Consider the following 26,981-nt stretch of genomic DNA (forward strand, 5'->3'; position numbering starts at 1 on the left):
TGCATGGCAGGGGAGGTGGGGCCTGGAGGATGCCTGGAGGGCGCAGCACCCAACACTGAGGGACTACTCCTATTATTCGTCACTACATGACCTGCATGTTAGGCTGGACACCTTTTTGGGATCCCCGACTGTACTACAATCAGTTGCACACGCAGAGTATTTAAACCGAACACTCTCCGACCATAACCCCTTGCTACTGACGTTGGACTGGATGACCGAGATTTCGAGGGTCCCGACATGGCAGCTAAGGCCTGAAACACTAGACGACCCACCTTACCGGGCGGCACTTGATGACAGGATTACCCACTACTTTAATGAGAATACTGGGTCCACGGCGCTTAGAGCACTAGAGTGGGACGCTTTCAAAGTCGCTGTTAGAGGGCACTGCATAGGGAAATATGCCGGGGTGAGGCGCACTCTGTTGGAGGACTTGGACAAGGTGGAGCGGACGTTGAGGGCGGCGGAGATGGCGCGGCCTGGCCACCCCGGGCTCCAAGAGGCGGTGAGTGAGGCGAGGGAGGCGGTGGCGGTCGAGGTGGAGAGGCTCCGCAGCTTCGATTATAAGAACTACGTGGTGAGGGCGCACGCGGAGGGGGACAAGGCGGGAACGCTGCTGGCTTGGTTGGCCAACCCCAACAAACGTAGTCCACCGATCGTGGCCTTAGACAGGGAGGGAGGTGGGGTGGTCACGGCCCAGATGGATATATTGGAGAGGTTCGGCTCGTACTACGAGACGCTCTACAAAAGCGCGCCGGAGGGGCGGGAGGAGGACATTGACGATTTTCTAGAAGACTTACAACTGCCGCGCCTTGACCGGGAAAACGCAGAGGCCCTAGGCGGAGATATTGACCTCGCGGAAATCAGAGGGGCAGTGCGCCGGATGGCCCGCAACAAAACCCCGGGCCTCGACGGCCTGCCCATAGAATTTTATGATAGATACTTGGACAAGTTGGCCCCGCGGCTGCAGGAGGTTTATAAGGAGGCCAAGTCGAGGGGTAGGCTCCCCCAATCTATGTGTGAGGCCCTGATGATCCCGCTGCTGAAGCCGGGAAGGGAAGGACAGGACCCCGCTTCTTATAGGCCATTGTCGATGTTGACGACGGACTATAAAATATTGAGCACCATACTGGCGGCTAGGTTGTTGAGGTACATGCCGGGGCTGATACACAAGGACCAATCGGGGTTCATCCCCGCGCGGAGCACCACGGCTAACATCCGACGACTTGTTCGCTTGATGGGGGAGCCGCAGGAGAACGCTCGCACACCGCTCGTCTTATCCGTAGATATAGAGAAGGCTTTCGATAGCCTAGAGTGGGGATATTTGTATAAAGCTATGCGGCGCTTCGGCCTTGGAGAGGGGTACATCGGTTGGACGAAGGTCCTACACGCCTCGGCGGTGGCAAGGGTGCGGGTCGGGCCCCTGGTCTCGCGCCGGTACTGTGTGGGCCGGGGAACCAGGCAGGAATGCTCGCTCTCCCCACTCTTGTTTGCACTAGCAGTGGAGCCCCTTGCGGCGGAGGCCAGAACAGGCCGATATTATAGGGGGTTGGCTTATAGAGGAGCCCCGCAACTCATCTCCTTATATGCGGATGATCTGCTCCTGTTCCTGGAGAACGCGGCGGAGCGGCTCCTTGCGCGCTTTGGCAGGCTCTCTGGGCTACAGGTGAACTGGTCCAAGACCTGCTTATACCCGTTGCGGCGCGGCGAGCCGCGCCCAGTGATCCGGCCACTGCTCAAATGGGAGCCTGACTGCCTTCAATACCTCGGAGTACACATCTACCACACTGCAGAGGATATGCTGGATGGCAACGTGGGGCGGTGTATCCGGGCACTGAAGGGCAACATGTCCTTCTGGTCCACCCTCCCGCTCTCGGTAACAGGGCGTGTCTCGCTGCTGAAAATGATTGCACTACCGCGGCTTCTGTATTATTTTCGCACGCTCCCAGTGTGGATACCGGGCTCTGTTTTCCGACAGTTGCGATCGTTGGTGATCTCTTTCTTGTGGGGCACGGGACGGCGCAGGGTTGCGATGGCGACCCTGACCCGGCCAAAAGATGAAGGGGGCCTGGCGGTGCCTGATTTTGAGCTTTATTACCTGGCAGCGCAGTTGCAGGTTTTTACGCAGGAAGTGGCGCGAGTATATCGGGGGCCGGAGCAGGACCGGGAGGAGGGCACCCCTCGCCATGTACTGGCGTATATTACGCTGCAGCAGCGGCTGGTTGTCAGAGACCTGTCTCTGGAGGAGCAAACGTTCCGGCAATGCTGGAATCGATCTCAACGTTGGGCCGGGGTGCGGCGACCGTATGCGCCAGAGATCCCGCTGGGAATGGTAACGGCGCTCCCCCATGGCGGAGATTGGTCGGGCCTGCAGCTGTGGGAGGAGGCGGGCCTCCACATGTTGGGTGACTTATACGAAGAGGGAGCGCTGGTCCCTTACCAAACGCTGCAGGAGCGCTTCGATCTTCCGAGGGGAGACTACTTGATGCATGCGGCGGTGACACGTGCGATGCAGGCGCATTGGGGAACGGGGCTCGTAGAACCCGCCACATCCGCAGCCTGCCAGTACACCATGATGTCTGCTGGCACTTATAAGGCGGTGACTTGCCTGTACGCCAGAATGTTGCGTGAGACTCTGCGGCCGCTGGCGGCCTTAAAGGCGAAATGGGAGCTGGAAGTGCAGACTGAGATCCCTGACGCTACGTGGGCGGGGCTAGTGCGGCGAGCTCTGAAAAGTACCAGGAACGCACGCTTTCAGCTGATACATTTTTATATCCTCCACAGGGCCTACCTTACACCGGGTAACCTTGGGAAGTATTTCGGGGTGGCAGATGCGGCGTGCCCAAGATGTGGGGAGGTGAGAGTGGAGCTGGGGCATATGCTATGGGACTGCCCCCACCTGCAAGACTACTGGAGGGCGATTGGTGAAACGCTGACTGAGGTGACGGACAGGGACTTACAGTACACCAAGGCGGTCTGTGTCCTACACTGGTTTCCTCACACACCCAAAAACAAAAATACAAGCCGATTTATCGACATGGGCCTCCTATTAGCTAAAAGGGAGGTGACGAGACTCTGGAAGTCAAAAACGGGCCCCACACACGGGAGGTGGGCCAAGGAGCTACAGAAATGGGCGGCAAGTGAAAGCACACTCCGATATCAACTAGCGACCCGCAAGGCTGATGATAGGGCGCTGGAGGCGGCAGCGGCATGGGAGGGATTGGTACAAGCCCTGCGTAATAGTATGCTGGAGGAGGACGGGCCGCCGTCCGAGCCCGACGGGGCACCCCGAAGCATTCCAACCACACAAACACAGTGAATAGTTATATACTTCTGAATTGTACCCCAGACTAGATGTGAGGGCTGGGAACAGTCGCAGTCGCGGGCGTGGGCACGGGCAGCGGGGGGGAGGGAGGGGGACGGAGACGGGGATGGGGGAGGGGCAGTGTTGGGGGGCGGGGGACGGGGAGGAGGAAAACTTTAAAGCGGAACGTAGCCACCTTACTGTGTTAGCAACAAAGTAAAGTTCAACATACAGTCCAGTATAATGATACCCTGAACATCGCTGCCCGGCCTCCGGGATGTGGGCTTATGAGCTGTGTACGACTAGCCAAATGGCCACGGGGCATGTGGCATTGTTAACAGCGATGCTGGCAAAGTAAGAATGTATGCTGCTGCTATTATTGTTCTGCAATAAAAACGGTTTTATAAAAAAAAAAAAAATGAGGTGCATGTTTCAATCACCCTCTGCTAATCAAGTTGATCTAAAATCTCCCTGACCTGTGTTTTTAGCTTCTTGCTTAACTGGGTACTGCCTTTGTGCAGTCGGTTGATTTTTTTAACTGGATTTTATGGTGAGGTGAGTCCGTATCCCATCCTACATGACTTTTATACAGTGCTGGGGCTTGGGCTACTACTTCCCATTACCTGGCTAATGTATATTTTAAATGAACTGGAACATGGTTGGAGAAGGCAAGCATAATGATGTCCTCGCCATGTGGGCACTCCCTGACAAATTCTGGTGGCCAGTCCTGTTCTGCTAGAAGTATATCATAACCCTTTGAAAGATGCTCCCAAAAGAGTGCTTTCACTTTTCTTGATATCTCTCCCTCCATCCGGTGTGTTATTTCATATAACCTATGTGCAGAACTAACCCTGGTGTCTACAGTCTCAACTTGTATGTCTTCATTCAAGTCCACTGTCTCCAGAATTCCCTTCAGGTTCTGGCGAGCTATTGTAACTTCTGCTGCACTGTCCAGCATGGTCTGGGCCCATTCTCCGTTCTTGAGTTGGGTTCTCAGTATTCTCGGCATGTCTGATCTTCAGACCTGCTACCTTTTTCTTGGAGAATTGAGGTTTTGCTTTATTTTTCTGAACGTGTTGATCGTCTTTGGACTTCACACGTTCTTCCTTGTTTTCTGACCGTCCTCTTCTTTCGGATGTCTGTGACGATATTTGAAAGGTACGAGAGGGACGTGTATCATTATCTTGATATCTATCAGGTTTTCTCAAATTATCCTTATTCCTGAGGTTGTACCTCCTTTCAGTGGGCTCCTTCTGTGGAGGTGACCTGCCTTGGGAATGAGAACGCTTCTCTTTGGAATTCTGTTTGCTATTTTCCCACTTCTTTTTAGAAGAGGTAGGAGTGTTTTTAGGAAATACCTTATCAGGACTTTCAGACAGTTGTGGTTTTACTGCTTTCCCTCCCAGACTGTCTCTGCCTAATTCTTCATAAGATTTTCCAATTATTCTGGCTAGTTCTTGAGGTTGTTCTGGTACATCAAATTCCCTTAGTTTCTGGCGGATCGCCACTGATGCTGCTTCTCCTTTAATATTAGATAATATTATTGCTGACACCTGGTCGAAATTTTTAAGTAACTTCATACCTAAATTCAGAGCAGGCTCTGCCCCGTATTCGTATTGAATCTGTTTCAGGACATCAGGTATTACCGACATTGACGGAACACCATGTGTTTTTGTGTAGATAGCAGTAAAGACTGTGCCCCAAGAGGTGCAGTCTTCCAGATGTCGTGTGATCCCCATTGGTAAACAAATTGTTAAAATTCTGTGTTTTTCAAAAGGGGTAGTATTAGGAAATACTGCTTCGATTTGAGTAATTTTTTGAACTAACTAGACTGGAATTTGTTCGCGTTTTGCGGGTAATTTACCCATGACAGAGTGTATAGTCTGTGGAGTAATTTATTTTTTTTGTAAAATTTTTATTTAAATTGTTAGAAACAAAATGAAAAACAGCGCCAGCCGCGCTCAACGTCCCACGCAGGGGGTACACCATATATGGGGGGGGAGGCCGCAGTGAGCAAAAAGTTCAAGAGTGATAGCTCTCTAGGCCCGCCAGTCCTCAAACTCTACGGGGCCTAAGGGACCAAGTCACGGCCCCATACTCAAAGTTAATAGCGAAGTTCAGCTTTCTCCCCCCCCCAACACTACCAGCCCCCCCGCCATCCATGCAAAACACTATAAACCCTAAGTAGAAACCCCTCTAACCACAACCCACCCCCCTCCCCCCCAGTGGTGGTAGCTCTCAGGCATACTGACTATGGACTTCTGCGGACCCTCAGATCCGAAACAAATGAAGGGCTCCGAGCGAAGGTGGGGCCACCGCAGCCGGTAAACCCGTGGATAGAAAGCGGGCTAATGGTCCCCAACGGAAAATGAAATTCTTAAAATTGCCCAGGAAAATATCCGCCATCCGCTCCGTGCTCAACAACTTCCACAACCTCGCATGCCACAAGGAGATTGCCGGGGCTTTCCTCTTCTTCCAGGCTGCCGCCAGGGTGATCTTGGCCGCTCCTATGCAAAGCCAGAGAATCTTTTTGTCTGCTCGTGTTTGATGCTCAAGGAGTGGATCGCGAAGGCCCAGCAACACGTGAGCTAGGGAATCCGCGATCGGGTACCCCAGGATCTCTTTAATGTGGGACAAGATCTCCTCCCAGTAGGGGCGGATGATCGGACAGTCCCACCATATATGGCGAAAATCCCCCAGTAAGCCACAGCCCCTCCAGCATCTATCCGAGGAGGCGGGAAATATGCGGTGCAGCTTGGCGGGTGAGAGGTACCAATCCAACATGGTTTTGAGGTGCGCCTCCCTTAATTCCACCGAGTGATTATGTTGGTGCATATCCTTCCATAGGCGGGATCACTCGTCATTCGTGATGGCGCGACCGACAAGGTCCTCCCAGAGGCCCATGTACCGCGGTCTCGGGGAGATAGCTGTGGCTAAGAGGTGACTATAAATAAAGGAGATGGACCCGCGCATGGACGTGGAGCGGGACAGAAAGACCTCAAAGGGGGTAGGCGGCCGAGTCGCCGCTTCCCGAACGGACGGTGATAGCGCCCAGTGCAGCATTTGAGCGTGACGAAACTGCTATGAGTGGGGGACCCCGTAGTCCCGCCTGCAATTGGCAAACGTCAACGGGGCATGGCCATGAAATAGATGCGTGAGTGCAAGGCATCCCCCCTCTCTCCAGGCATCGAAGGGCCCCTCCCGCTGCGCCGGGGGGAATGCCGGATTGAAGTGTATGGGTGTAAAGGGCGACGGGAACGTGGTCCATCTCTCATCTCCAGACACCGAGTCCCAAACCTTCAGGGTGGTACCAGTGGGTGTGCTGATGTACGCGTTCCGGGGTCTGTCCCCCCTAGACCTCCACACCAAGTCCCATATCGTTCGCCCCGTCACACTTCTATCCATATGTAGCCAGTGTTTCTCCGAGATGGGCTGAGTCCATTCCACTAACACCCTCAATTGTGCCGCCTTATAATAGAGGCGCAGGTCTGGTAATCTCACCCCCCCCCCTCTCCCCGGGGGCGCCGGAGAGTGGCAAAAGAGAATCTAGCCCGTCCCCCCTGCCACACGAAGCGGAGCATAAGGGTTTGTATACGTCGGAAAAAGTCACCGTCTAAGACAATAGGAAGGGCCTGAAACAGATATAAGAACTTCGGGAGAAGCGTCATTTTGATCGCATGGATGCGTCCTAGCGATGAGATGAATAATGGGTTCCAACGTTGGAGATCAGCCTGCATCGAGGCCAGAAGAGGGGGGAAATTGGCCGAGTATAGTTTCCCTATCGTGGGGGTTAAGCGGACCCCCAAATAAAGTAATGAGGAGTGGGTCCACGGTAGTGGCGACAGCAAACGGAGGCTGTCCACCTCTGTTGTGGAAAGCGTGAGGTTAAGGATGTAAGATTTGTCGTAGTTCACCTTGAACCCCGCTACTGCTTCGAAACGCGCCAACGCCCCCTGGATCTGAGAGAGGGAGTGTTCAGGGTCGGCCAGGGAAAGCAAGACATCATCTGCAAATAAGGAGATCTTGTGTTGTTCGCCCGTGAACGGCAGGCCCCGTATGTCCGGGTTCTCTCGGATCGTCAACGCCAGAGGTTCAATACTTAAGGCAAAGAGCAATGGGGAGAGGGGGCACCCCTGCCGCGTGCCTCGCGAGTGCGAGAAAAAAGCTGAGAAATGACCGTTGACCATGACTCGCGACCGGGGATTGCTATAGTTGGCCTTGAGCATGGTCAAGAACCGGTCCGAAAACCCAAACGCTGCCAGAGTACGGAAAATAAATTGCCAGTCCACCCGGTCGAAGGCCTTCTCGGCGTCGAGGCCGAGCAACACCGCTGGGATATTGAAGCGGTTGGCCTTCTCGATGAGGTGGATCACCCTTCTGATGTTATCATGCGCTTGACGCCCCTTAATAAAGCCCGATTGGTCAGGATGGATAAGTACCGGCATCAGATCCTGCATCCGAGCTGCAAGGATCGAAGAGTATAGTTTGGCGTCGATGTTAAGTAGGGCTATCGGCCGGTATGACGAACATACAGAGGGGTCCTTACCCGGCTTTCGGGATAATGGAGATGACCGCCTCTGCCATTGAGGCCGAGGAGACCCCCGAATCGGCCATAGCAGTGAACAGCAGGACTAAGAAGTCACTAATATCAGCGGCAAAGGTCTGGTAGAAGAGGGCCGTAAACCCGTCTGCCCCAGGCGCCTTGTGTGGTTTCAAGGACTTAATGGCGGTTAGCACCTCTTCTCGGGAGATGGGAGCGGAGAGTCGCTCATTCCAGTCGCTAGATACACGAGGTAGCGGGAGCGCGTTCAGGTAGTCCATTTGAGCGACGGGGTCCAAGGGGCTGCCCGAGTATAACTGCGCATAGTACTCCCCGAAGAGCTCTGCCTTCGCATCGTCACAGTGCCTCAGCCCGCCTGTCGCATCTCGTCTGCCACCCACATACTCCCTCTCCCGTTTACGGCGAACTTGGCGAGCCAGGTGCTTCCCCACCTTATTCCCCTGAGCGTAGGAGAGATGGCGGAGCCTCAGGAGGGTAAATTCCGCTCTCTTATTATAGTGGGCTCGGAGTCTGCCCCTAAGGGCAGTCAGCGGCCGCAGCGTCTGTCTGGAGGGCTTGGCCTTATGAGCCGACTCTAGCGTAGCGAGTTCCCTCTCCAATGCCTCCCGCTCAGTCCTCCGCAATCGATTGAGAGCCGCATTAAGGGCCAGGCAACTACCTCTCATTGACACCTTGAAGGCGTCCCACGTGTTGAAGATCGAGGTATCTTGCACAGGGTTGAGATCGAAGAACTCCCGAATCGCTTGACGGAGCTTCGTGCAAGAGGATGCATCACGCACCAGGGAGGCCGGGAAGTACCACCTACGCGGTGCATTCCCCTCCGGCGCCCAGCATAGTCCCAACGCTAAAAGCCCGTGGTCCGAGACAGGGAGAGGAAAGATCTTGGCCTCTCGTAGGGATCCCCGGAGGGATTGGCTTAAAACAATATGGTCCAGCCGGGAATAAGAGTGATTGACATGAGAGAAAAAAGTGTAATCTCGAGACAGGGGGTGCAAGGAGCGCCAGCCATCCACCAGACCCAGTTCGTCAAACCTCAGACGTAGTTCGTCGGAGAAGAGACCAGTCCCCGCTCTTTGTCGATGCGAACTATCTAAGTCCTTATCCCAGACCAGGTTGAAGTCTCCCAGTACGAAAAGGGCCCCCTCCACAAAATCCTCCACAGTGCGCAACAACTCTAGGAGGAACCTATTCTGCCCCGCATTGGGAGCGTATATCACCAGAAATGAGCAAGTCTTACCGAGCAGCACCCCCTTGACAGCAACCCACCGGCCCTCCCTATCGCTCCGAACCCCCAATGGCTGAAACTGCAGCGTCGAGCGGATCAACAGAGCCACCCCCCGATGCTTAGAGGACGCCGAGGATCGATAGATAAGGGGGAATTGCTTATGTTTCAATCGGGACTCATCCTTCCGGGCCAGGTGGGTCTCCTGCAGTCCAACCACATCTAGGTGGTGATCTAGGATGTACTTCCAGACCTTCTGGCGTTTCTGGGGGGGGTTCAGTCCCTGTACATTCCAAGTCCCTAGGGCCACAGGCATAGTTCACACCGTACCCCGCCTATGTGGAGTAATTTTTAACGTATTCCCCTGATGAGGGGCTGGATTTTGAATTGTTAATGGTTGTTGGACTGTGAAAGTCCGCATGACTTATTGAACCAATTGTCTATAAATCTTGATTAACTCCTTGAGTTAAGCAAGTAAATCTACATCTGACATAGTTTCAATGTCAGGATGGGGTGTATAGCCGGATAAAATCAGCCATGTTGCTCCTGGTAATGTGATTGTAATGTTTTAGGGCGCCTTTAAACCAGAGCTCATGCTCCTGGTATGTGAGTGGAATTTCAATATCCTCGAAAGGAATATATTCCTCAGGTGGTTCATCTTCTTTGTAGAAGTGAAACATGTGTTACTGGATTTGATTCTGGGAATACTATCCATGAATAGAATACCTATGTCTGGTGAGACTCATATGCCTCCATCACGAAAACTGCTCTACCACCTCTTGGTGTTAGGCCATGTTTTATAAGTTTTAGAGTGATGGCTCTCCTTAAATTTGGTGGGATGTGTATAACTCCCACCTCGTCTTCATTAAGACCTGTAAGGTCAGCCGCAGCTTGACCATTGTTGACGATAGGATCGTTGTTCTCCGACATTGTTTAATGAAAGTTGCAGAGCAAGTTTCAAGGAAACAAAGATAAGGTGCACAATATTTTGGAACAGTGTATCCTTCAACGTTGAACAAAACCAAACAGCTAATACATAGAACTTTCGTCCTACTCAGCTATGGCGGATATTATCCCTACCCACTCCAGACGTCTTATGGAATTTTATGAGTAGAGGGTCTCTGAGAAAAGCACGACTGAGTTACTTCAGTATCTAGCGTTAAATTAGTGCCTTACCAAACCGTTGGGCACCATGTAGTGTAGTTCCTATATCCCTGATGGGCTCTGCGCATTGGAATAACATACACTATAGATTTGACATAGGACTAAGGTCAGTATGTCTCTATCGAGTATATTAAACGTAATTACTTGTGTGTGCCAGCTAACTCAGAGATCACTAGAAACTTCTCAAATATGCAAGAAGGGATTAGTCTCTGACAACTGCATAAACATGACAACTTTGTTTCCTTTTAGAATCGGAACAGTCTCAGAATCGTGGAAACAATAGATAACAGTTTCACTCAGTCAATCGTGCATGCTTCGTTTCTACAGAGTTGCACAGAAATAGAGAGACGGGCGTTTCAATAAAACGGTTTATTGAACAGTCTTATTTCTCATGCAAGAGATATGAATTGCTACAATCGTAAGACAGACTGCGAAGTACAATATGTACGAGGTTAGCAGTAAGATAAAATAATACTGCAATGGCATGGTTTGTAACCTTGACATATATTAATCAAAATACATACATAAATAATATAAGCTAAAATGTGATATTCATCTGATGCTTCTAAATTGTTCTACCCCAGTGTACCTAACCTAAGTGCAGTACGAGGTTTGAAGTAGGTGCCATTTCTAAAGTATAGCTAGCTATATTTTAGTTTAGCCAAGAGTTGCCAAAAGTTTCTCTAAGTTCTAGTCAGCTCCATACCTTAGAATGAGAGAGGTTGGAATCTCTTTTCTGGACTCGATAGTCTATCGCAAGTTCCCGCAAGGGAAGTCAGAGAGCACTGGAGCTGGATTCTCTGCGAGGAGGATGGCAGCGCCAGGTCAGTGCATCAGGCTGGAACTCGATCTCCTTCCGAACTCGCCGTGGCGAACCGCGTAGTCTGGGTTCGATCGAATCCTCCTTGAACCGCAATTTGCCAGGGCAAGTGCTGGTATATTTATACCTTGAAGGTGTCTAGGAATGCCAGTATTGACGTAAAAGTCGGGCAGAGGAACGTCATGAATGAACCCCTAAGGAATAGATGTTCATGCATACTTAATGAGTTCTTGGAGAAATCGATATTCAAGCTGAGGGAAATTCCTAAAGGCTTAAGGGTCTGGTTTTCCAAGAATTCATTGTGACGTGGATGGACAGATGTAGGTGGCCATGCCTGTATTTGGTTTGTACGGACAATGTCTAAATAAGGGCCGGATTTCTATGCCCAAATAAGGGCAATGTGAATTGTACCTATATAAGGGCATAAATTAGGAAACCTATATACGGAATCTAAATCTGCACACAACAGCTTCAGCAATCTTAGGGTGTTGAAGCAGGGCAAGGCTACTGCATTGACTTGGGTGGCCATGTCCAATTTGTTGTCTATGATGATTCCAAGGTTTCTTGCTTGTGAGCAATGCGTGAGTGTGAGTTGTGAGCCCGCCAGGTGGCGACCCATGGTAAAGCGTCATTTCCAAAGACCACCGATTCGGTCTTGTTCGAGTTCAGTTTGAGGCATTTGGATTTCATACACGTGGCCACTTCAGTAATGTACTTGGTAAACTTGTTTCTGGTGTTGGTAGGGAAAGTATCCGTTGTGTGTCGTCAGAGTATGTGAGGATGTTTATGGTTTAAGTCTGAATGACATCGCACAGTAGTCATGCAGATGTTGAAGAGCGCTGGCTGAGCGAGGAGCCACGCAGGACTCTGCAGATGAGTTCTGTTCCCCGTGCTTCAGTGGAGTGGAGGGCAGTGGGGGCAGGGGCACGTTGATGGTTTGGGTTCGTCTGGTGAGGAAGGAGCAAATCTACTCAAGGGCGTGTCCTTGGAAGCCGTCTTTGTATAGTCGTCGTATCAGAATTGGATGTGAGATGGTGTTGAAGGCTGCTGATAGGTGTAGGAGGATGAGGGCTGTGGTTTTTCACCTGTCTAGGATCATCCGGATGTCATCTGTTGCTACTATATGAGCGGGTCCCGGGCTGTGTTTGGCTGTAAATCCTGATTAGTAGGCCTCAAGAAGCTAGTGATTGGCAGGGTGGTTGGGGAGGCACTTGTTGATGTGTTTTTTTTCAGGACGTTGGCCGGGTAGGGAAGGAGGGATAGGAAGGCGGGCGGTAGGTGGCAGTTTGGTCGGGTCAGCTGAGGGTTCTATAAGAGGGTTTTGACGGCTGCGTGTTTCCATGGTTCCAGAAAGGTGGCTGTACTGATGGAGGTTTTGAGGCTGGGGATGAGGGACTCGCTAATAGGGAACACTCAATTGTCGAAGGTGCGATGTGGGCAGAGATCTGCTGAGACCCCAAGAGTGTATGTCCTTCATGAAAGTTGTGGGTTCCTCTGTGCTGATGGTATCCCATGTGGTGATTGTGTTGTCTTTGTTTGTCACTGGGAGACTTATGGTCATAGTCAAGAGGGTCTGGTTGCGGGGTGAAATTGCTGCATATGGTTATGATCATGCTGCAAAAGACATTTAAAAGGCCTTTACGCAGATCTTGGGTTGGGCTGATGTTGCCGGTGGAAGCTATGGGTGTTGTGAAATCCTTGACAGTTACAAAGATTTCTTTGCTACTGTTGGAGCTGGTGTTTATTTACTCGACTATGGATTTCTTCTTAGTTTCTCAGATAAGCAGGTGGTACCTTCTCTGGGCAGCTTTGAATGTGCCTTTTTCCACTCCACTTTGGCGGGTTCTCCATTTCCATTCCAGTTGTTTGCACTGTCGCTTGGTCATTCTTTGGTCCTCTGTGTACCAGCTGGCTTGTGTTTTAATTTTTACTGTGTGACTTCGTTTTTTGGGGGCAGAGTGTAGGCACCACTGGATCCACTGTTTGAAAATTTTGATGCAGCGTCATAGAAGGCGCATGGGTTCCTGTTTGTTCTTGTCGGGGGCGGACCATGTTAGGTTGTTTTTGGTGTTGGACTGCTGGGGGGGTTCTTCCTTGTTGATGGATGTTGATTGTGAAACTGACTATGGTGTGGTCGGTCCAGGTGACTGGTCTGAGTGTTTTGATCATGATGTGGTAGAAGCATGTGAAGACCGGGTCTAGGATGTGTCCGTGGACGTGGGAGGGCTCCATGACACTTTAGGTTAGTCTCAGGCTTCCAAGGCTGTCAAAAAGGGCAGCTGAGTTGGGGTCAGTCTGGTCTTCTAGATGGAAATTAAGGTCTCCCAGGAAGATGAATGCGCTGGAGTTGAGGACCAGTGGGGCAATGAAGTCCGTAATGTCGCAAATTTGTTCAGGGGCCTAGGGGTAGTAGATTAGGGTTCCACCCACGGTAAAGTTTGCTGTGATTTGTATTTTGATGTTGAGGTGTTTCATGTAGTTTGTTCCGGCTTCTGAGGAGGCAGTGCCATTAAGGTGGCTTTATAAAAGATGGCGATTCCTTTTACAGGGCTGTTTAGGCTGTCTTGCCAGATGATCTTGTTTCCGACAGTGATGGATGCGGGGATGGATGCAGCGATGTCTGCCCTTAAAGCTGTGGTATGCCATGTTTCCGTGAGGAATAAGCGGTCCGGGATGGCGGCGTCCATCAAGCCCCAGATCTCCGTTGCATGCTTACTGAGCAAGCGTGTTTTAAGGAGCATGCATGATATTGGTGTGTGAGGCGTGAGAGTGTGTTTGTTGGTAGGTGTTTGTGTGTGAAGTTGAGTGTTATTGGTATGTTCGTGGTGGATGCTGAAGTTTCAGGGCAGTGGTGCAGGTAAAGCAGCAGAGGGAGCAGGTGAAAGATCCTCCCTTGTTGTGCACTGCGGTTTGCCATCAGAGTGTGGCGACGTCCAGGGTGTGAAGGAGAGAAGCAGGATACCGGTGGGGTCTACTGTGTGCAGCGGTCGCCATTAAGTAGGTCCTAGGATGGAGGAGGAGGAGCAGGGTCGGCAGGGAAGAAGAGAGGTGCGAGGGACAGGTAAGAGGCAGGGAGAGACGAGAGGAGCAGAGCGAGCAGGAAGGGGGCACGCAGAGGCAAAAAAAGAAGATGGAGAGACACAGCACAAAGGTGACAGAAAGAAATGGCAAAAAGGTCAGAAAAGGAGTTAGAGTGAGGCAAAAGAGGTGAGAGATGGCACAAAGAGTGAGAAATGTCACAGATAGAGTAAAATGCCAGACTGAGCGAGACAAAAGGCACAAAGAGTGACAGAAATAGCACAAAGAGCAAGAGATATGGCAGATAGGGCGAGACAAATGGCATTAAAGACACAGAAAGGGTGAGAGAAATAGCACAAAAGACACAGAAAGATCAAGAGAAACGGCTAAAAAGTTACACAGATAATGACAGAAAGGCACACAAAGTGAGAGAAATGACACAAAAGTCAGAGAGAACACAGTGAGAGCAAAAGGGAGAGAGGCGAGGCGGGTGTCTCAAAACACTGGAGCCGGGTCCTCAAAGGTCTTGACCAGTCGGAGAACTGGTCACAGGTGAGTATAGGGGAGGCTGGGCCTATGCACTGATTAACCCCATTTTAACACTGGGCACTAAGATAATTCTGTGTAATTGAAAATCGAAAATAACTTAATCCACACATAGTAGAAAGGGTTAACATATTAGAAATGCAGAATATATAACACTACAACAATATTTGTGGTTCGCCTCTAGATGTCCAGTTTGGGAGATATTAGATCATTACTATAAGAACCAGGGTTATTGGTTAAGGGGGTGAAAGGCCCACTCATGCAGCAACCACAGTCCTTGTCGGGGTGAACCAAAAATGTCACTAAATTAACCTGTGCTTAACCGTCTGGTAGTCTGGCACCAAGCAGTCGGGCTTAACTTGGAGGCAATGTGTAAAGTATTAATGTAGCACACAAACAGTAATAAAGAGAAATGACAACACAGTAAAAATCTCAAACCAATTTAGAAAAATATAGTCACTTTTAATAAATAAAATGATACCAGATTGACAAAAATCCAATCACACCCAGAGATATTCATTTTTAAATTTTTTACTGAAAATAAAACCTAAAAGCACAAAGCGCCACCCTCTGTCATTTGGTCACACTAGACCGGGGAAAATATCACAAGTTTAGGCGACCGCAATGAGGCGCGGGTCAGATACAAGGACCAGGTTAGTCCCGCTGAAAAGTTACCTTCTAAGTATGAACATTTTATTACTTTGGTTTGCTTCCAGAAGCTTTCTCTTTGTTTATGATTCCAGGTTTATTATTTGTTTCGGTTTGTTCTCTTTTTGTCACTATCAATAAAGTTTCTTGAAATAAAAGAAATATAATTGCCAGACACTTAGTAGTTCCAGGTAGCAATAGTTTTTCCACTAGGCCAGTTGGACCACCCGGGTATGCGGTACTGGCTAAGGCTGGAGGCAAGTAGAGTTTTGTGCTCTCAGTCATGCAGGATTTAGGAAAGTGAATTGAAAAAAGTGAGGGGGAATTACCTGAAAAGCTGATTGCGGGGACCTCAGTGGGATGCTTTTAAAAGAATGATTCAGCCTGCTCTAGATGGGATAAGCCTGTGGAAAAAATGAAAATGTGCTTGACTGAATGTAACAAAAAGTGGCTAAGCGATAAGTCACTGGAGGCTGAAAAAGATAGAAATACACACTTGAAAGATTATGACGAGTGGGTTATAATCAAAAGGCTGGAATTACATAATATTGGTGCAGCATTCATGCATACATATCAATAAATATAAATAAATGAAAGATAAGTGCAATGCTATTGTCATCTACTTTGTGGGTAAGATTAAGAACACCAGCTTTAAAATCTAAGTAATAGTTTGCTTGATCCAGAGGACAATAGGAAGTCAGTAGCAAAAGAGTTAAATGGTTCTGCAGGAACTGACCCTACCCTTGATGTCTCATCTAATGCTGTTCTTTTTTGGGAACTGGTGGGTGCCAATATAGTCTCTGGTCCTCGAAAAATGGTGTTATCTGCTAGGCTATATAAGCAGTTGGCTCAGACTCTTTGGAGGGCATTCCATTAAAGAGTATTTGAGGACAGAGTTGTTCAGAGATTGGGACCGTCCTTTATTCTAAAGGTTAAAACTCCATTCCATCTTGATCAGGAAATTATCCTCCTGATTTTCAATTCTAATCCTTAGACTCCAGAGGAGGAGCGACTTCATTCTCTAGATGTTAGAAGAGTCCTCTTGATTAATCTAAAGAGGTTTGCAGGAGTAAGAACCTGTACCACAAATAGACATTTTGTCAACTTTGGTTCTGTTCGGAGAGGTTTAAAACCCTCTGTTCAAACACTAAGTAGTTGGATATGGTCTGCCATCACCCTAATTTACAAAGATTCAGGGGTTTCCCCACCTACATGAATCCAATGGAGATCAATCAATCAATCAAATGATCTTTATTCGGGTATTAAAAATATCCATAAAAGATACATATTATAAACAGTCCCATTTCTGTTATAAATTTGGACCAATATACACATTACACATAAATACAATAATAATAAAAACCCATCAGTATTAGCAATTTAAAAATGGGACAATTGTGTACATTTTTCAGCTCATTCAACCGTACAAGATTTCCCCGGTAGCGTAGGAGGAGAGACCCTTTAAAATACACTTGTCTTCAAACAGGAATTACGAGCCAACCCTGGGTAAAAATCCTTAAATCCTTCCAACCCTTAATAAGTCCGAGAGGATTAATCCTCTCCTCTAGTGTTCCTTAATTTTACCGCCAATCTTAGAAAGTGTACAGTGCTAAATAAGGTAAAAGGATCGGAAGAAAGTTTGAGAAATAGGAGAGCCACTTTCGCCTGTCTAATTTTAGATCGTCTTAAAATGGTTTTTAAAAACAGAGACCTTGGGTAAGCGTTGAAAGGGCACATTAGGACGAAGTGAAGGGTATCTTGCGGAGATCTTAGATCGCAGCCGCAACACCCTTTTATACGTACATTATTTACAAAACCGGCTGGGACTGACAGAATATGGTGCAGAAGATTTAACCTGAATCTGGTCATCAGAAATCTGTCCTGTCTGTTGTACTTGTTGGAAAGATAAAATTCCATGCCCGGGCATGATTTTGCAAGCTGATATGATCTCACTGTAATTTTCCGCCCTTCTCTGTCCTCTCTGGCCCTTGCTAAGTACCGCACAAATTCTGCCTTTATAACACCCTTGTCGGTAATAGCTAGTTTGAGAGGTTCATTAAAAAAGTTTGCATGGCCCAGTCTGCTCAAAACGTCCCTTACATATTTGAGCCAGGGTATTCGAGATCCTTTATCCCCCCTCATGCAATCCTCCAGAATTTGTCTACTTAGGCTTGCCTCTGAATTTGTCCAAATTTTTATCCAACAGATAATGGGTTTGAGGCAAGCCCTCTCACTAAGGTAGGTAATACCCATCTCCTTATGGACAATAAAGGAAGGGATGCATTGGGGCACTTGCAAAAGCCTTCTTAGGAACTTATTTTCCTCCAATTGGATTTTTCCTAAATCTGTGAACCCCCACACCTCACTCCCATACAGAGTCTTTGCACAACATACCGCGCTATATAATTGCACTATTTCATTGGGTGACCAACGGCCAAGTCTACTCGCATAATTCATAATTGAACCCACCGCACTAGGATGTTGGCTACATTTGTGCCTTACTAGAGGTTTAAAATTAAGATCCTTGTCAAATAGGATCCCCAAATAGTTAAAAACTAATTTTGTGACCAGTATTGAATTTACTTAACCAACCGATGTGCTAATAAGTCAGTTCTTAAAATTCAGAATCAGAGTGGGTCATAATCCAAACTACCTGAGGAATATTAATGAGGTAGATTGCAAATTACAACTCATTCCAATCTTTGGCAATCATAGTAATGATGGCCTGCTAGGTAGGGTCAGCAGGTCACTATGTCTGGAATCACCTTTAAATAAAGGAAGCTTGTTATTTTTTTTAAATACTGCACATTTTCCCTAAAGGAAACGGTGCTTTATTTAAAAATAAATACAAATATTTTTAAAGCTTGTTTGAGATTTGTCAGTGGTCTCCTGGACCACTGCCTAATCTCCATCAAACCTTTACTTTACATTCACAAAGTGGTATGGGTCTGAAGGGGACCCTTCCCTTTGGTGATTGGCTCATCACTCCAACTTCGCAGTCAATCATTTTTCTACATTTTTCTACCACATCTCAGTTGCAAACCATTGACACATCACATAACTGTCCAGTATTAGGGAGGAACATGTACAACATGCTCCTTCCAAATACCAAATCAGTATGGAGTTGCGAATCCATTTTATCAGCTCCCAAAACTGATAAAGTATGTTTTTGCAGTCGCAAACAGCAATGCAGACTGACTGTAAAACATTTAGTACTTGTAGTCCAAGATGCTTCAGAAATATAGTTGTCCTTTAAAAATCTACTTGTTCCTCTTGGTGGGTTTAAGCCTGTATGGATTGCCACAAACAGATGCCAGTAACAGACTCCCACAAGGTCTGTCTCTGATGTCTGGACTCTAAACACGGCTCGGCGTTGTGTGATCAGTGGGGCAAGATGAATCACAAGGCCATCCGCGACCACGAAGGCAACGTTTATGTCGTGGAGCATTGACGGTAGTCAAATAAATCCTGGTTGAAGTTGATTGCATGGACCTACTCCTGTTCCTGTGACCAATCATCGTCCAAGTCAAGATGTTCAGGTAAGTGAAAGAGAAACAAAAACACAAAAAGTTCAAATACGACTTCCCTTTGTCCCATCATTCGTAACTGTGCAATGCCCCGGGTACCACGAGGCCATGAACTCCAGAACCATTTCTGACCTTTCAGCCTGACTTTCTGGTGCCCACGTCCTTGAATTAAAACAGGCATTGGATCACATCGTTAGTACCCATTTGGCGTGCCCTCTGGCCCCAAGGATCTGAGGTGGCCTCCATTCAGGTTACTGCCAGCGGGTTCACCCCGAGTCAGATTGTGACATTCAACCTCATTCTGATTCCTCCCCCGGCTTCAAATTCAACACTGATATCTTCTTCGGAGCCACGTACTGTGCTGCAGCACCGATTTTCTACTTCCGCACAGATTCCAGAGGGAAAGCCAATAGTCCTCTTGGACTCCGAGGCTTACTCAGAGCACCCTCCACTGATGACACACTGACCTCACATTTATCTATATTCTTACCCAGAATCACTTACACTACAAGATCATGAATTTGGAAACAGTGCCAATGATGCCTGTCACAATTACATCAAAGAACACTTGTTTGAGAATCTACAGGACGCCAGAGACTTGGACACATCCACTCTCCTCTTCCTAATTTGGTCACTGAAGAGTCTGCCTCTTTTTCCACAGTCATAAGAAAGCAGCGGAGGTCTTAGTTTTCTACTTGTTCACCACAGAAGTCAAGACTAATGTATTAACGAAAGTGCTACACCGGGAACAAACAAACTAGGAACCCAAATGACCAGACACATTGTTGGGCACCTGGGCAAAACCAGGATCTTGCCCTCCAGTCAGTAGGCAAATTCCAAGACGACATAAGCCATCCCAGGGGACCCAGCCTTCCTCACTTAAGTGCCATCACAAGAACGCTTGGTGGTACAGGACTCCACCAGTCGTCTGAACCCAAATGCATTTATGACTACCACACCAGATTGCTAGTTGAAGCGCATGGAGGGATTTGCCAGACTGATGTTTTCCCCTAGCCATGTCCTTAGGTTATAAGCTGGCTCTAGGGGAGATGCACCCAAGCGTTATGGGACATGGTGTGAGAAAGTGCCCTCTTTCTGCATGGTTGCCCCCATTTTTTGCTGAATTGCTGATGTGCTTTGGCTGAGTGTGCCCTGGGCTCCTGCTAATCAGGTACCCAGGGCCTATGTTCTTTCCCTAAAACTGCATTGAAGCCTAAACCAAATTTGCATCTCTGGCCACAGGTCAGCCCCTAAAAGGCACCCCTTCACCCGACGCCCCACAGCCTTGGGTGGCCAAACTGACGGTGCCTAACCAACCCCCAACTTACCTCTCGAAGTGGTGGTTGGACCCAGAAGACCTTCGTCCCCAATCCTGCAGTGCCTTTGCAAACCGGAGGTTCTCCATTGCAAACAAAAGGGCGCCCGACGTCGAAACATCACCCGGCTGCCCTAGTGCCACTGAGGGTGACCTTTGGTGCTACTTTGTTTCCCCATTTACCCTGAGCTAAAGTCTAGGAGCTTTGCTCCCACAACCAAGTGGCCTGCTCGTCAGCAGCCACCAACCGGATGCCCCCTATCCCCCATTGGATAACTTTGGGCCTCAGCACTCTGCCCCCGGCCGCCCTAGTGCCGCAGAGGGTGTAACAAGAGTGCATCCCTTACCCTGGGGGACCCCTAGTCTACCCCCAGAACCTCAACTCCCACTACCAAATACTTACCTTAAAACCGATAACACTATTTTCCTCCATAGGATAACATTGACTGTTTTTCTTGGAAAGGTTTTTAAGTGTGGAGTTTGAAAACCTAAAGAAATTCTTTAAAATTGTACTAACTAACAAAAACGATTTTACTTACCTGTTTACAGGAAATGTCCCAGAGTAGTATCTAGGTATACTACTCTGTGTAAGAAAAGTAATCTCAAAAGTAACTTACCTGTGATCTTACTGAAAATCCTATACAAAGTATATGTACTGTATTTACAAAGTATTGCATTTCTCAGAAACAATACTGTAAGTCAAAACAAAGTGCATTATACAATTGCAATCCAAACTGTGTTACAAACTATATTTACTGCAAAGTACTTATCACTTACCTGTGCCAGGCTTGCTTGGTTCTAGAAAATAAAATACCTAAAAGAATATTTTTATACAAAAACAATTGGTCTGAAGTTCAGTCTTTGAGTGTGTGAATTCATTTGCTGACTGAGTGTGTACAACAAATGTTTAACACTGTCCTCTGATACTGCCTTACTGCTCGACCACACTACCCATATAGAGAGTAAGGTTCTATCTACTTTTACCTCTGCCTACCGTTTGGGTTCCACTGGACTCTGTGCACACTATACCTCACTTTGGTATAGTATATACAGAGCCAGCTTCCTACACATGGTGGTGGTCATCTTGCCCATGGTCCCAGATTCATGGCCAAATCTCCAATGCCTCACCCATGAAGACCAAGACGCTGCAAGGTAATCCATTAGATCGGGCCCAGATACTGCTGCCCGGGTAGAACAGTTGTTAGTAGCGTGATGTAAAGGCGCCACACTTGGATCTGACACCTTAGATTTTGGAGTGACGTCCAGCAGTCACTTATGAACATGCTCTTAGATGGGACCTGCCTCTTTGGAGACAAGGCGGACTCGGTCCTTGAATGTTTCACGAGTAGTGATGCCACTGCATGTTCTCTTGGGCTAGCTTCGTCTATGCAGTAGTTTCCTCAACCTTTTTGCCCTTTTCGAGGCTTCAGGTAGGGAAACCATCAGAGGCAACTGCATAACATACCTCAACACCAACAACAAAAATGAAGGTGTCGTCATGTAATGCAACTGGTGCTATGTAAAGTGCTCTGACACCTGATTCAGGTAAAGTTTGCACTATATAAAACTCCCCCCCCCCAAAAAAAAATATACAATCCTTTTGAGGTTGAGGCAGGGTAGCAGGCCACCAGCATCCAGGCCCCCCGGAGCAACGATCTCTCCAATCCCCCCTCTGAGCTGCTGCAAAACAACTTTATGTCACCCTCTGCAACACATGAGCGCCCAGTGGGAGGTCGAATCACTTTTCACCTCCATGGGAGGAGTAGCATCACCCACGATTAATGGGTCTTCCAAATTGCGGAACACGTGTGCTCCCTTCCCTTATTGTCACATTCCCTGGATATTTCATTCACCCCACACCTCCCGGAGGACCACTTGCCCATAACCCAAGGAGATTTCCAAGTTCTCTTGGCCAAGGGAGCCATAGAGAGGGTGCCTGCGTCAGAGATAGGAACTGACTGTCACTTCTGTTATTTCTTAAGGCCGAAAAAGGATGGAGGTCTTTGCCCCATTCTAGATCTCAACCCTCAAATGCTCACCTTGGCCCAAGTACTGTCTGCCCTGGATCCAGGAGGCTCGATCGTGGCGTTAAATCTGTAGGATGCCTATTTCCACTCCCCATCCTGCAGCCTCATTGGCGTTACCTGTGCGTTCAGGTAGGCAGTGTTAGGCTCTTCAAAAGACTTTATTCGCAGGAGTGAAATGGTTACACTAAAAATTCCTGACTTCCTATAGGTCAACGGGGTCAGTCTTACAGGGACCCTGCCTGACCCAACAGGACGAAAGAACACAAACTGGTGAACATCAGTGTATCACTTCAAGGCTCCTGATGGTCTAGGCCTTCTCGATTTTATAAAACAAACAACAACGTTTTTAGCATCTAATTAATATTGTTGTAAACTGACTATTTAAAAAAAACGTGATCTGTTCTAGTTACCTAATGTCCATTCCTCCTTTGTTGGGTATACCAGTGTTTCTAAGCATGTACGTGCTGCATCTACAATAAAGAAACCACAAAGTAAGTCCTATTATAATACCTTTCTTACCTACATGATTAATATGCTAATCTAACACTTATAACTCATACTTATATATGTATATATATACATACTCTCTTACGAATTCTTGCTTAAATTGCTTTTCAATACGCTCATTTCCCTTATGAAAAATTCTTCTGCGGAAAACAAAAAATCGAACTTCCAAAAACATAGAGAACTCTGGACAATCAAGATTAAATCAATTACATAATCTAAGGCAGCGTTTCTGGTTAAGAGCTCAATTTAAGGTATTCAAATGCTCAATACAACTGAAGTCAGATACTGTTGCATATTCATGTCAACAAAATAAAAATGTTCATGTTTTTCACATATTTGTATCAATAATTTTTATAATGCCACTGTTTGTTTTCTCTTTCAGGTACTTCAGTTGGTTGCTCAGCCACTGACAAGTTCAGCATAAGTCATTCGACAAATTCGCAGATATGTTTCTCTATTTTTACATTTAAGGTGTCAGCAGAACGTTATCCATTGAAGAGTTTGCCGCTTTTTAAGATGTCTTCCTCTTCTGTTTATTTCCAGAAGCCGCAGCAGGCTTCCAGGAAACACTTGCGAGGGATTAGAGGACGGCGGATTCAACCCACTCAGACAAACCCGACGCTCTAGCAGAGAAGAGCAGGTACGTGGAAAGGCAGAGGAAGCAGGTTACAGCAGGGGCGGATGTCGAGACACCAGACTCCATTAGAGGTAAGTGGGCAGGATTCTAGAATGACGAGCAGTCGTTCGTGGTGCAGCACGCAGTCTTAAGCCTGGGGGCTCCACCCATCAAAGGGGCCGTGCTCGGCAGGCAAGAGTACTTTCAGTTCTTAGTCCTCTGCTTTGGTCTTACCAGTGCATCTCAGGTGTTCACAAAGTTGATGGTGGTGGTCGCAGTCCATCTATGGAGATTGAGGATACTAGTCTTCCCATACCTCGACGACTGGTTGCTGAAGGCAGGCTTGCCTCAAACAGTCGTAAACCACCTCCAGACGACGGCTGATTTGTTGACATCGATGAGCTTTTCCAGCAATGTGTCGATCACATCTGACTCCTTCACAATGGCTCACCTTTATCTGAGCCATCCTGAATACGGTGCTCTTCAGAGCCTTACCTCAACAAGTCCAGGATTTTCGGGCCATGATCCTCATGTTTCAACCTTTGACCCTGCTTTCAGTGAGAGAGACTTTGCGGCTCCTTGGCAACTTGTTTTTTTACTTGTGCACCACGTCAGGTGGCACATGCAGTGAGATCTGAAGACCTTTTAGATTCTATCCAGATGTCGGAGGAGACTGCGAAAGACCTGCAGTGGTGGCTGCAAGATCCCAACTGGAATAGTGTCAAGCCCCTCTTCCCCCAGACTAATGGTCATGACGGATGCATCATTGCTGGGTTAAGGGGGTCATTTGGGAAAGGTTGAGATCGGTGCTCTCTGGGCACTGGCAGAGACCCATTTCCATTTCAGCCTGCTAGAGTTGCGGGCGATTCGCTTGGCACTGAAGGCGCTCCATCCAATCATCTGGAGGAAATCGGTACAGGTTCTCACAGACAACATGATCAACATGTGGTACTGCAACAAACAGGGCAGCATGGGGTCGTGGGTCCTGTGCCAGCAGGCTCTATGTCTATGGAAGTGGCTAAACACTTGGGGTATCTCCTTAATCACCCAGCACCTGACAGAATCTTTAAACGCCAGGGCAGACAAGCTCAGCCAACGTTGTAGAGTGAATCATGAATGGCAGTAGGACTTGGATATGGCACAGGGTATATTCCAACATTGGGAAAAACACTAGCTCAATCTATTTTGTCACCACAGAGATTGAACAGTGTCCAAACTTTTATGCGTTGGAGTTCCCAAGGTAGCTCTCCCTCAAATTGACACCTTCTGCCTGGACTGAGGTTCAGGACTTCTATATGCCTTCCTACCTCTACTTCGTCTGCCAGAGTAATGCAAAAGATCAAGAAAGACTGGGCCCAAGTCCCCGTAGTGGCTCCAGACAGGGTGAGGAGAATGTGATACTAGGAACCTCTGGCCATGAGCATATGTCCTCTGATTCAAGTACCTCTTGTGAGGACTTTCTGTTGCATCTACATGGCCGGGCCCAGTTGATGTCTTTTGATCTTTCTGCCAAAGTAAACGATGTCGCCCTGACAGCCAGGCGTCTTTCCACCAAAACTGTATATGTAGGACACAGAGAGAAGTTTGTTGTCAGTGACATTCAGCCTTTACAAGCAAAGTTGTCTGACATTTTATTTTATTTTTCTCTCTAGGCCAGAGAGGCCTTGCTCTGACAGCACTTAGGAATTATATCTTGACCCCCTCTGCCTTCCTACAGTTACCAATTCAATTCAATTTATTAAGTCTTTATTTCAACCAATCTGATCATAAAAGACAATAAATAAGTAAAATCACCACAGTATATCAATCATAAGCACCAATAATTAACAAGCTATGCATGACATGAGTGTAAACCATGTTAAAAAACATACAAGTTTATGTTTATCTAAAATAAACTATACAAACATTTTTTGCTTTAATTTTTTTTTAAAGATTAATAACAATTCTGCTAAAGTTCTAAACCCACGTGACCCTGTGCTAACTAAAAGATACAGTACATGACCATGCGAAAGACGCTAAGTAGAAGACTGTGCTTAATGTAGTCACTGTCGCAGTCTACTTGCTTTCAATCTTGTGTCGAATTCTCCACACCCATCCTAAAAACTTTGCAAGGGCACTCACAATTACCTCCTGAGTGCTGGTCTTTAATATTCGCAGTGCGGTGGTACTGGACCTAGTACCCATATTCATACAGATTGGTTTGAGCCATTTGCTTCGTGGCAAGCTGTATGCGGGACAAACAAACAAAATGTGGGATATTGTTTCGTCCGCAATCTGGCAGAATGAGCATTTACTATTTTGAGAAGGGTACCAGGTATTAGTAAAAACTTTTGTCTGTAGTGTACCTATCCGGAATTGAAAATAACGTGTCCTATCAATGGGCTTTGTTATGGAGTCCCAAAACTCTTCATACATTGGATCCTGCTTATGTTCCAGAAAAATGCTGGTCAAAGATGTAAGTTTGGGAGAGCACACGTTACCAGCTCTGATCATAGCCCAATATGCTTCCTTATAAGCTTTTTTGGGGGGGAAATGTATTATTCGTCTGGTCGTCCCATAAATGCCTCATTCCCATGTTCACCAAGGAACTTTTCACCCGCTGCAACCAACTGATCTTGTGGGAAGAGGCAGCATCTCTAATATCTTTAAGTGCTAGGGCATAGTGGACTAACTCCGGAGTAGACCAGAGTCTTCTCCAGTAGGCCAGCGGTCTAAATCTTGCAACCTCTGCCAGTGGTTTGCACCCCAAATCATGGTATAAGGGTGTAAGTGGTGTGCTTTGGGGGAGGCCGATGAGACCTCTCATGAATCTGTTTTGAGTTTGGGCTAATGGATACAAACTTGGAAAACCCCAGAGCTCCGCTCCGTAAAGAATAGAAGCCATGACCTTGGTGTTATATTAAGTGCTGGACTTACAGGCTTAGTCTGTGAGAGCCTGTATTCTTTCAAACATTGCTCCTGCTAATTGGTAGTGCTTAAGCGTCAAGATTTCTATCTGGGGTTTCCAATCTAATTTACGATCTATGGTTATAATAAGATAAGTAAATATATCAGTTTGTTCCAATGGCTCCTTATTCATAGCAACCCTTGCCTTAATTACTTTGTGTTTGTGCAACACCATAAATTTGGTCTTGTCCACATTTACCACCTATTCTTGAGCCTTACAAAATGACTCAAAATGAATTAATGCACGCTGCAACCCGGCTTGTGTTTTGGATAGTATCAGGGTATCGTCAGCGAACATTAATATTGGGGCCTTTTTACCTGCAATAGAGGGTGCATCTGTAGGAAACTCTTCAAAGTAATTGACCACACCATTTATAAACAATGAAAACAATGTGGGGGCCAGAACACACCCTTGTCGCACCCCTTTTTTAATTGACAATTTGGCGGTGGCATTTCCTTGTGATCCCCAGCGAACCTGCGCATAGTTGGATTCATGTAGCTTAACTACTAGCTGTAGGAGCTCAGGGGGTATTCCTAGGTCTCTCAATACGGTCCAGAGCTTATTTCTCGGGACCGTGTCGAATGCTGCTTTGAGATCTATAAAGGCAGCATATAGAGTTCCGCCCGCTAGCAGTACAACATGCAAATAAATTACAAGCATTGGCATAGCCATTAGGTCTCGCCTTTGGGACCTTATAAGTGTTTAGCCATGCAACAGTTGCATAACTAAACACTTATAAGGTCCCAAAAGCGAGACCTATTG

General features: G+C 47.5%; 1 long non-coding RNA gene across 10 annotated transcripts in view; it reads right to left on the bottom strand.

Annotated features, from left to right (window-relative positions):
- LOC146802350 (uncharacterized) overlaps positions 1-26,981 on the bottom strand; it is a 546,156-nt gene that overhangs the window by 171,267 nt on the left and 347,908 nt on the right. For 4 of the 10 annotated variants that reach the window (XR_014967731.1, XR_014967737.1, XR_014967735.1 and 1 more), the window contains one exon: positions 15,610-15,684. The exons of 2 other annotated variants lie outside the window; for them this stretch is intronic. This is a non-coding gene — a long non-coding RNA (uncharacterized LOC146802350). Of the gene's footprint in view, positions 1-15,609; positions 15,685-22,559; positions 22,620-26,981 lie in introns of all 10 variants that reach the window. 4 more of the 10 variants (XR_014967734.1, XR_014967732.1, XR_014967736.1 and 1 more) reach the window with 2 other exon arrangements.

This window comes from Triturus cristatus, chromosome 8, assembly GCF_964204655.1.
Source record: "Triturus cristatus chromosome 8, aTriCri1.1, whole genome shotgun sequence".
NCBI lineage: Eukaryota > Metazoa > Chordata > Amphibia > Caudata > Salamandridae > Triturus > Triturus cristatus.